Source organism: Nannospalax galili, unplaced genomic scaffold (genome assembly GCF_000622305.1).
Source record: "Nannospalax galili isolate Female #2095 unplaced genomic scaffold, S.galili_v1.0 scaffold209, whole genome shotgun sequence".
Lineage (NCBI taxonomy): Eukaryota > Metazoa > Chordata > Mammalia > Rodentia > Spalacidae > Nannospalax > Nannospalax galili.
This window is the reverse complement of record NW_008360319.1, coordinates 1842141-1854130: the sequence shown is the minus strand read 5'-3', so window position 1 is coordinate 1854130 and position 11990 is coordinate 1842141.

Here is an 11990-nt window from a genome sequence, read left to right as displayed (position 1 = left end):
AGGGCTTTAGCTAGGTGCATGCAGCCAGGGGTAAAAACTCCAGGCATGTCTGACTGCAGGTTCTCACATGCTATGGGCCAGAGCACAGACCCTGGGGTAAGGCTCCATCAGTTCCTCTCCCACACCATCTTTCGTTCCCTTCCTCACAGACAAGGATGCAGTCCCTCATCTTCCCCTCCATCACCTGCCGTTCCCCAGTACTAGTCATCTGTTCTGATCATTTGCTGCATTCACATACATTTTTCTAAACTCCCAGTCTCTGTGTTTATAATCACTATTAAGCCTACTTAAAGTTCACACCAGATCACACATTCTATGACAGGAAGTCTACAGGCCCACCTCTTCTATTAACATTACGATAAATCCTCAAAGTCATTTTAGAGACCTTTCTATTCACTATATTTCTCTTAAAAACTATTTTTTCTGTATGTGTGGGTATTAACATGTATGTGTGGGTACCTGAGGAGGCCAGAAGAGGCCATTAGATCCCCTGGAGCTGGAGCTGCAGGCAGTTGTGAACTGCCTGACTTGGGTGCTGGGAACTAAATCCAGGTCCTCTGTAGGAGCAGCAAGTGCTCTTAACTGCTGAGCCATCTCTCCAGCCCCTGGTGACTGTGCTTCTAAGAATTAGAAATCTCTGCTCTGTGTCATCCCTGGCCACAGCACTGGGGACACGTCATAGATACTGGCTAACTCAGTTGCTAACCAGCATTTCACCATGTTAGGGAACCCTATCCCAACCTGTTCTAACCGGCTTCTGTTGCACCTCTGCAGCATTTCGAGTTTCCATTTCATTACCACTGCACAAAGAGTCCTGCCTCACGTTCGCCTACACTGTTAGTTTCTCAGTATCTCACCAGAAACTCTAACAGAAAGGAAATGAATGCATGAGACGGAAACCTACAGGCTCAGCACAACCACCGACAAATCTGAGCTTCACATGACGTTCCTCCGTCGTCGCTGAAGTCTTTAGTTATTCTTTCTTTCACTATTATTTGTCCCTCAGGAACACAAAGTTAAAAAATTAAGCAAGAAGAGGTTTGGCTTTCCTTTTGTGCACTTTCAAATATACACGCAAGGCTGCATTCTTTGGCAGGCTTAAGCGTTTGAACTCAGTACTGCCTACGTGGCCACTGTGGATTTGAATCTGCTAACGAGAAATCATAACTTTCTATCGGGTGCAGTTATTCAAGGGAAAAATATCCCTAGAGTAGAAGCCATGGCCACACAATGTCACTGGCAGGGAGTTCAACGCTGGAGACACTTGGCCGCTCAGCTGTCTGCATTTGCCAGTCTGGGGCAAGTCATGTTGTCATTGATTGGGGATTAGTGTGTTTCTATTCTGCAAGCTCTTTTGTTCTGTGCTTTGGTGTGTTCTCACAGTACACCCAGTTCAGACCACGGATGCCTTTTGCAATGAAACCCGGAAAAAAACAGAATATTTAAAATGAGCATGAAAAAAAAACGATGTAGCATGTAAGGAAGATATGCCATGCCACATTTTTTTGAAGGCTGCAATTAAACACTTTGATGAAAGAACTGACCGTTATAATCTCAGAAAGTGGAGGGTATAAACCGAACAACCTGGCAGTCATTAGTGTCCTTGTAAGGAATGAGACTGAAAACCTACCTTTTACTGGACGTGACCACTGCTTTGTAGCCTTCCCTTGTGTCGTGGTTTAAACCAAGGAATCCATTGTCGGGACTGGTGAGGACTCCGGGGATAGCTGAAAATCCAGGGCAAAGGTTTTTGTCTTCCTGAAAGTCCTGTAAAACTAAATGAAAATGATCCCTGATTGTTAAACACTGGGCATTAAACAGCTGGGCATATGCTGTTCGCCAAACGCATGATTCTGAGTTTGCTGTTTCTTCAGGATGCTGCTGTTCTGGTCAGATGCTGGGAGGAGGAACCAAAAATGAAGAGGAAAGAACAGCAACCCAGTGGCAAGAGAGGAGAGCAAGTTAAAGCACAGGAAACTTCCGTCAGCAAGATTGTTTGCAACGCTGTGTGTGTATGTGTGTGCACGTGTCCCTGTGCCCATATGTGTTTGTGGATACTCATACACATGTAGGTATGATTGTGAAGGCCAGAGGTCAATGTTAAGTGTCTTCTTCAATAATTCTCTGCTGTTTTTGATTAATGCATATCAGTGTATTGCCCAAATATGTGTAACTGCACCTGTGTGGTGCAATGCCCATGGAAGTCAGAAGAAGGCATCGAATGCCCTGGAACTGGAGTTTGAGACAGTTGTTAGATACCATGTGGGTGCTGGGATTCAAACCCAGGTCCTCTGCAAGAGCAGCCGGTGTTGTGAACCACTGAACCATCTCTCCAGCCCCTCTGCCGTGTTTTCTGAGACAGGGACTCTCCCTGATCTGGAGTTCATCACTTAGGCTAACATAGCTTGTCAGAGAGCTCCAGGGGTCCTCGGGTTTCCACATTCATGCCCCCCACCCCCGTGCTGGGATTACAGACATGCATTGCACACACACCTGGCTTTCTCATGGCTGCTGGGGACCCTCATGTTTGCTTGGCAGATACTTTATCAACTGAGCCATCTCTCCACCAGCCCTGCAATGCTTGTTTGAGATTAAGAAATCTCGTGAATGGATGTAAGGGAACCACCTTTACTATGGGAAGTGGTGGGGGAGGAGTAATGTCCACTGGAATTCTTGACTTTTATTTGGAAAGAACACACAAAGAGGACAAAATTTCCCCTTCACCTCCTAACAGTTTTCTGCAGGAATAATATCAACAAAAACAGTCATGTTTTTCCACTTCGGTCATGAATTGTCAATTATTTCCAGCATAATTTTTTGTGTCTTTTTAAAGATTTTTCACATCCTTTCATGGCATTTAATTGTAAATATCCTTACATTTAAAATAAGTGTAAATTCTCTAGTCTTGACAGAATACTTAGTGAGACCCAGAGGCATGCGTACAGGAGATAGTTTTATTTACCAAAAGTGTTTTCTCTCTATCTTCATGGTTTTTATCCCCCCTCCACGTCGCTTGGAATAACATCATCTCTTATCTATCTGGGGATAAAAGATTATTACCTTTTTGTTCAGAACCCACTAAACTAATACGTTTTTTCAGTTCGTTGCTAAGCAACTGAGCTGGGCTAAAGACATAGCAGATTCCACTAGGTTCCTTGTTCCCTGTTTGATAACTGACCATGGAGAGAGTCTCTGGTAGGAAGAAGTGCTGTACCTCAGAGACCTGAAGAATAAGTAAATGACTGTCCCAAGAGTTGTCTAAAAAACATTTTTATCTTAGATAAGCAAATTCTGGTATATTCATAAGGTAGGACACTATTCAGTAATAAAAGGAACCACACGCACAGTAACATTGACGAAATTCAAACACACCAGAATGACACCAGAAACATGCCAGGCATGGAGGCTCGTGCCTCTAATTCTAACACTCAGGAGGCTAATCCACGAGGATTGCCATGAGTTGGGGGGACAACCTGGCCTACAGAGTGAGTACCAGGCCGGGCTTGGCTACAGGGTGAGAAGACAGGAACAAAAGAATATGGACTACATGGTTCATTTTGTTGTCATAAAACTCTAGAAAAGATAGGTCTAGGGCTGGAGAGAGGCATCAGATATAAAGAGCATTTGCTTTCCCAGAAGACCTAAGTTTGGTCCCCAACACCTATATCAGGCAGCTCATAACAGCCTGTAATTCCGGATCCAGGGGCTCTGACCCCCCTCTTCTGGCCTCTGTGGGCACCTACTCACATGAAGCATACCACATACACATACACATAAATAAAAATAAATCTTTTAAGAAAGAGCTAAAGCTAACATAAGGAAACAGAAAATAGGCAAGAGGATTCCAGGGAGTACAGACGGGAGTAGTCTGAGGTGGAGCAAAAGGGAATTAGGGTGAATTGGGGAAATGCTCTGTTATCCACATCGTGACTGCAATAGAGGTTGCACAGAGGCAAATCACAATGCTATTTCATGGATGCATTTTTTATATACAAATCATATCTCAAGAAAGAAACCAAAGCCATTAATGTACATCGTATTTTATTAAACTTGGATTTAGTTATATTATTTTCAGGGCCAGGAGTACCTTTTTCTATTAAGAATCATTTTTTTAACAGAAAGAAATTCATGTCATGTAAGATGTGATTTCTTTCTTAAAGAGAGTTTGGTTTGGCCCTGTAAAGAACGCTTACTTGAGAAGTACCATAATTGATATTTCTCACTTGGCTGCTTTTTCTTGCCATTTTAATTTTATTAAAATTATACATGCCAATAATTTAAAAAGTATCCCACTTCTTAGAAATGAGAATTTTCAACTCTTTCAGATACTTCTCTTGGAGTTCTTTTCCCATTTCTAGGAAAATGATAATTCTGCTGCATCTTGGTTTTTCGGAGTTTCCCTCATTGACTTCTTATGGAAACTCCCTCTCTCTCTGTGTCTGTCTCTCTCGCTCTCTCTCGCTCACTCGCTAGCTCTTGCTCTTGCTCTCCTCCTGTCTTCCCAATGTAGCTAGGTCACAATTTTGTTTAGATATGGTATTTACCTCATTGTGGCCGTCGAGACAAACAATAACTAGGTCTACTTTTCCTTTCCCGTAGGAGTTCTGTTTTTCCTGGGATTCTTGGGTACTAGAACTTGGCTTTGTGGCGGTCATTTGTTTGCTTGGTCAGTTCATTGCAGCCAGGGCTTCCACTCCCCACAGCCAGTGTCCTGGGTTCTCCATCCGTCACCATTCCTCTGAGGCACCCATGTGCCTGGGTCCAAGACTACCTGCTTTATGTGACTCAGAATCACAAATGATAGGTCTGCATGACTAGAAATGGAGAGAAAAGACCACTAAAAAGACACAGATCATCAAAGAGTGTGCAGACGGCTTACCATTAAAGTTAGGTCCTTGTTCTGCAACGAAGACAGTAAAAGCAAAGACATCTCTTGTATCGGCCACTGTGTTAACCACAGCACAAAGCTCTGTGTTCCCTAAAAAGACTGACGCCTTTCATTCGGCTAAACTGTCCTCTGGTATGCTTATGTATTTGCACATCCCTGTACGCTGTAACCGAAGGGAACCTACCCTGATAGATACTGTAGAAAACAAAATTCCGAGAGGCCCAGGGAAGACAGGCTCTAAAATGACCCCTATGATTTCATGTGGAAGGACTTCCCTGTCCCAAGACCAGTTCGTTTAATACCACTTACAATAATTAATCATCAAAAACAATTGTACAACAACAGATGGGTGATTTTAAAAATTATTTTTGCACTTCAGACACAAATTATCTCTAAACACAACAACTGTAAGGTAGATATTAACATCATCATTTAAACAATAAGTGAGCTGAAGCTCAGAAAGTACCGTGATTTCCCCAAAGCTACCTGATAACTAAACTATATCATTTAATTCTAGGAGCTAGGGATGTGGGTCAGTGGAAAAGCACTTCCCTGCTCATGGTCAAGGCCCTAGGTTTGGTGTCCACCACTCATGAAAAAAATTAATATTGAAGCTAAAAAGTGTTCCACTGGATCATGGTGCAAGGGACACAAGAGCAGATACTCTATTCCAGGACTGTGTGTCTTTGTACCTTGAGGTGATTTACCCTCAACAAATGTATTTTCATTATCAGCATCCATGGACTCAAAAAATCCTAAAACTTAGGGGTCAGGACTCAGCATGTTAAACAGGCAAGGGCGTGGATACTTAGGGAGCCAAAGACCAGCAACAGAGCAGAGTTAGAAAGGCAAGCAGTTACAATCTATTGGTAGATAGCCAATGTGCTCTGTGATCTAACATTGGGACATTGTCAGAAATGAGCATCCTTGACCTTGAAACCCTGTGAAACAGTTTCTGAGTGTCAGCATTTGAAAACTAAAGAGGAACAGGGAATTTTAGCTAAATTAACCCCAGGAGGATGTTCAGGATGTCAAAGAATACCGAAGGGCAGGAATTTCCCACACACAGCACCACATATAAATAACCTGTGACCCTTTTAAAAATTAAAAACACAAAATGAAACAAGCCAGTTGATCCTTTGAATGCTGGTGCACTAATCTTGTTTTCTAACTGTGACTCTGTGGAAGGCACAAAGTTTCAAAGTCTTGCTTTAAATCAGTTTGCACAGGGGCCAAGACTAAAATCAGAGAAAGCATGGAAGTGTGGGTAATTAAACTTCACCACTTTTTGAAGCAATCAGGCTTCCAAGCGCTATGCCAGCCATCCAAGCAACAGTTTGAAAAAGAATTTCCCCTTTGTGAAAGATGAAAACGAAAAAGAAAAGAAAAATCCACCATTCTTTTCAATTTTAGCCATAGCATCAGGGAAAGTGCTAAAATTAAAAATTTTACAACTTTGGCCCTGACTTCAATCCCCAATACCAAAAAAAATTAATGAAAATAAAAGTGTGCAGCTGCTTTCATTATTTTAATGGAAACAGAGACCACTAAGGACACATTAATAGGCTGTTCTGTCTTGAATAGTCACTAGTCACAGGGTTAAATCTGAAGTGGACAGAAGAAACCTCAGGACAGTCCAAGCATTCTTGTCGCAGAAATTCACATAGCACAGCAAATCTGATGTAGCGTCTGCTCTGGACTCTGTATTTTATGCACAACAGCGTCCAGAATAACTTGCTCGGGCTAGAACTCAGATTTCCCAACTTCTGGTTCCGATCCTGGGTTGACTCGGCGTGCCTCTTCATTATGCAGAAAGGGGGATTTCCTTTTGGCACAAGGACTTAATGGAGGCTAGAACTCAGATTTCCCAACTTCTGGTTCCGATCCTGGGTTGACTCGGCATGCCTCTTCATTATGCAGAAAGGGGGATTTCCTTTTGGCACCACAGAACCCAGATGGATGTGTCTACATCTGCTTAGGGGAACTCTGAAACGTGGAGGTCTGAGGGGGAGTGGCTGGGTTTGACAACGCTCGGAACTCTAACAGGAAATTTCTGAAGCCTGTGGGCCTCTATACAATCGTCCACAAATAGAAACAACCGTTTTGAAGTGAAAGTTTGGCAGTGAAGAGCTTGGCCTGTTGACATACCAACCCCCCGGGTCTAGTGCCTTATTGGTTTCTCTAATGTTAATAGAAGACAACCAGAAATTTTTAGTGCATAGGTCGCTGAAAGTGCAGTCCATTTCTGAAATGTGCTCTCTCTCTCTCTCAAGCTTCAAGCCACTCTACATTTTCATTTGGGGACGACTCAGTTCAACAGGCAAACAGACCTCTTTATAAAAGCCCCGAGCTGAATCAACTCACAGAGGATCATAGCAGCCTCTTCCCTCTCTTGGGCTCTTTTTCCCCCTTCTGTAGCCTTGGTCTTACTTAGGTCTAGACTATTACTGTTTGGAGTAAAAAGGACCTGGCAAATGATTATTTCCAATTATTCTTCTGACTAATTTAAAATTTTATACAATGGTCTGTATAAGTCACTCACTGTAAAAAACTATTCTAGGGAAATTACAGGTGGGGGAAGTGTCATCAACCCTATTTTGCCTAACACTGGATATTTTTCACTTATTTTTAATAATCATTGTATGTGGTATTGTGTTACACAAGGTCATTTTCGTAAATATATCTCTTGCATGTTAATATATGTGCATGTTCATGTGTGTGGGTACTCGTGTGTGTCAGGTGTATGTGCAAGACAGAGGGCAACCTCGGTTGTTGTTCCTCAGGAAGTTTTTACCTTGTTTTTATGAGGCCGGGTCTCTCACTGGCCTGGAGCTCATCTAGTAGCTTAGAAGGCTGGGTGACCAGCGACCCCAGGGACGCACCTGTCTTCACCTCCCCAGCACTAAGATTATAAGCCGGTACCATCATGCCCAGCATTTTTATGTGGGTTCTGAGGGATCAAACTTGGGTCCTCAAGTTTGCAAAGCAATCACTTTACCCACTGATCTACATTCCCAGCTCCACAGATATGTATTGTATGTTGAGCATGCACTCCCCACACACCCCTGTAAGTCGAGCACGCACTCCCACACACACCTCTGTACGTTGAGCACACACTCCCATACACACCCCTGCACTCTCATCCCCCTTTCCCTTCCTGTTAGTCCCCCAGTCTCATTTTTGCTTTCTTGTCATGTATACATGCATGGTTTTATGTGTCTTCCATAAAATCTAGGAAACACAGTCAATAGAAAGCATACAATATTTGTCTTCTTGGGGCTTCATTGCTTAGTATGATCATCTCTAGTTGCATCCATTTTTCTGCAAGTGATATAACTTCATTCTTCCCTCTGGCTGAAAAGAAATTCCTCTGTGTGTGTGTGTGTGTGTGTGTGTGTGTGTGTGTGTATCATATTTTCTTTATCCATTCCTCTGTTCTTGGGCACTTGGGTTGATTCCATAACTTGGTTATTGTGAGTAGTTGACACTGGAATATTTTAAAGAAGGGAAACTTCATGGTAGTCATCCAAGTAGAATTAGCACCCAACTGCAATCAGACTGGATCTCAGAGAAAGGAGGTATGGATAGGTCCTGGCTCATCAATGCCACCTGAGACATCCCATGAAACAGCTCTCCACATAACCATGCTTTCTGCTAAGGTGGTGTCCAGACCAGGCACAAGGAGGCTGAATAGAAAGCCAGGCTCTATTCACACATACCTACCCTACACACCCAGCAGTGAGCAAACCCTCAGTGTGACCATGCACCTAAGCAAAGAGGCGGAGGCAGCAGAGGGAAACCCCAGAGGAGGTAAAGGTCAATTTTGTCTGCTTGTAATTGTGAACTCTGGTTACTGCTAGGTGCTAGTCCTTCTATTAAAATAGTATCAAAAAAAGTTGAAATATTTGGACAAATCCACTCCTGCTCTCTCCTCTGCTGCCCCCAAGAAAGACAAAGACAGAGGAGAGAGGACGGAAACAATGAGGATGGAGGGAAATATTCCAGCCTTCCCTATGTCTTAAGCGGCTAAGAAAAGTGATGAATGAGAAACAGCTTTTCCAGACTAACCTAACAACCTCAGCGGGCTGGGCTTTCTCACAATATGCTGACCATATCTCCAAGAACAGGGATTAAAAAGTACCCAGGGTAGTTGGGACTGGCTGAGTATCTAACTAATTCTAGCACGCAGGAGGCCAAAGCAGGAGGTTCGAGGCCAGCCTGAGCTACGCACTGAGGTCTTGTCTCAGAAAAGACCAGTGTAGCGCTCAGGATGTGGTGTATACTCTAAAAACACTTGTTCAATTTCAATCCACATCCAAGTGTCCAAGCTCCCTGTGCCTTATTGAGGGAATGTGACTTTCCTAAGAGAGGATGAAATGATTAATTTTAGATGTCAACTTGCCTGGGCTGTGGGGTTCCCAGATTACACATTGTTTTTAGTTGTATCTATGAGAATGGTTTCAGATGAGACTGGCATTTGAATTCATGGACTAAGGAAAGCAGACAGCCCTTACCAGTGTTCGTGGACTTCAGCCAGTCCATAGAAGACACAGATAGAAAAAACGTGGAGTAAAAAGGAGGAACAGAAATGAGGGCGTGTAACCTAACGCAACAGGCTCGCATGTCTTCGGGTAGTGAAGTCTAAAACCAGTACAGCCAATACAGCCAAGAAGCAAAAGATGGAGAAAGATTTATTACTTGCCTCAGGAGTTTCTTCCAAAGCAACGCCTTCCCTGAACAAAGGAGGTGTGGGATTTTCTTCTGGGAATTTACACATATTCATAGAGGAAAGCCTGTTACTGATGGGCACGCAGTACTGAGCATGCTGGGTAAGGTCGTGGTTCCAGAAGGAAAGATGGCATGCACATTTTTGTTTGGTCATACTTACCTTAAGGTCAGGGAGCATGGGTTCGAAAGGTTAAAATAGTGGACATGAACTCAACTGAGCATGCTCAGCTTACTTCATAAAGATAGCAGACAGGACCACCCCTAGCATGATGTGTTGTCTCTGAAAAGGTTTATCGGAAACAAAAGGAAAGGGCCCTTGGGAAGGGCATTAAAATGGGAATTTCCTCCTATGGTGCCTGCCTTGCAAAGCAGCACAAAAAGAAGAATTGGCCCATTCCTTGTTATTCTTTCCTTCACTGTTTGAAAGGAGGCGTCTTGTCTTCTGCTGGGATCTTTCTGGGACTCACATCATTGACTCTCTGGCTTCTCAGGCCTTCAGAATTTGACTGAACTGTATTCCCAATCTCCAGGGTCTACAAGTGACAGATAGCAGATGGTAGGGCTTCTCAAATTCCATGAAAGTAGGGTGAGGTAGAAAAGGGGTCTACAAACTGTTACCCAGCAGCCATCCATCCATTTTCTCCGCACGCACTTGTGTGTGTGTGTGTGTGTGTGTGTGTGTGTGTATGTGTGTGTGTGTAAGCCAGAAGTTGTTGGGTATCTTCCTCAATTACTCTCTGTCTTTTTTACAAGTTAATATTCTTGAGACAATGTCTCATATAGCCCAAAGAGGCCTCAAAATTTCAGTGTAGCCAAGGATGACTTTGGACCTTGATCTTCCTGCTTCTATCTCAAGTGCTGAGAACACAGGCATGAACCATTATGGCTGGTTTCATGTGATGCTGGGGATGGAACACAGGACTTGATGCACACTAAGCAAGCACTCTACCAACTGAGCTACATACATATCCAACCATTATCTCCTTAAAGACTTTTTAAAAAATAATTTATTTGAGAATTTCATACATGCATATAAGGTGTTTTGATAAAATCCATGCCCACTCCCTCCCCTCCAACTCTTCCCATATCTCCTCATCACGTCTCTGATAACTTCATGTTCTCTTTCTTCTTCCTTGACTTATTCATTTTTATGGGGCTTTTTGCTACTCTAACATTCCCCCCTCTGAAGAGGTATCTTTTAAGGATTAGATACAAGCTCCCAAATACTTTCATCATTTTTGGCCTTTGGAACAGTCAAATATTTTCGACATTTTTGGCCTTTGGAACTGAGTATGTTGCTAAGAGGCCTAAGGACACTGTAAGTTTTAGCCAAGAAATTGGCTCCTTTTTGGGGGGCGGTCTTTTTACCCTAACTGCCTAGCCAATTCCTACCTCCTATTCTTATCACACCGTCCTCTGAAGAGGTTACCCAGATTGCCAATAGGGAATCAGGACACAGACTTCTCTGGCTTCTTCCATCCTGAACAGGGAAGCAGGGTGAGGCAATTGGGGTACCCTTTCAGTGCATCTATCTAAAAGACTCCCAAATTGCATAACTCATCCCTAAGGGGAAAAGAAAGTCCTTGAATTTATCTCTAAGGGGAAAAGAAAGTCCTTGAATCATGAATAGGCGATGTGAAGAAGTAAAGGTAAGAGTAATTAGCATTACAAATTCTAGTCAGGGAACTAGAAAAAAGTCAGAGCAAGGCAATTTTCAAATATTCATATGAGGGTCCACTGGAATTTCTTGACAGGGGCTTCCAAAAGCATCCCTCGATTGGGTTCTTCCTCGTTTTTCTTTTGTCTTCTGAGGCTGGACTCTAGAGTGATGGATTCAGGATTTGCTTTCAGGTATTTTGATAGCTGTTGGAGTGGTTAGAATCAGTGTCAGTTCCCTCTCAAAGGCTTCTAGATAGGGGGAGAAAACAAATTTATCCATCATGTTAGAACAATAGCAGGTTGTCACCTTAGCTACAGGTGGGCACTACAGTATTGCAGATCAAGATTTGAAGTCTTACATCTGAGTAGCACTTTCTGGTTAAGAACAAAATCATCAATGAGAAATAATTGTCTAAATAACTTTTTATATAGACTTAAGCCATGTCTGGGAAGTATCATCCCTTGGTCTCTTAAAGAAATATACTGATGGCTTTAATCTTTGGTTATACTTTCCTTTTGGGTGTTTAAGACCATAAAGTTAGCCTAAAATAAATCAATTTATTTTCACACTTAAGGTCATTTGAGGATCTGTTCCTCAGGGGTCATATGAGCTTGGGAGGAAGTCCTGGCTCTTTTCTTTTACCAGTTCCCTCTATGTGAAGATAAAGTCAAAGGTCCTGCTCAACCATGTCTGGCTTCACTTGGAAGCATGGAT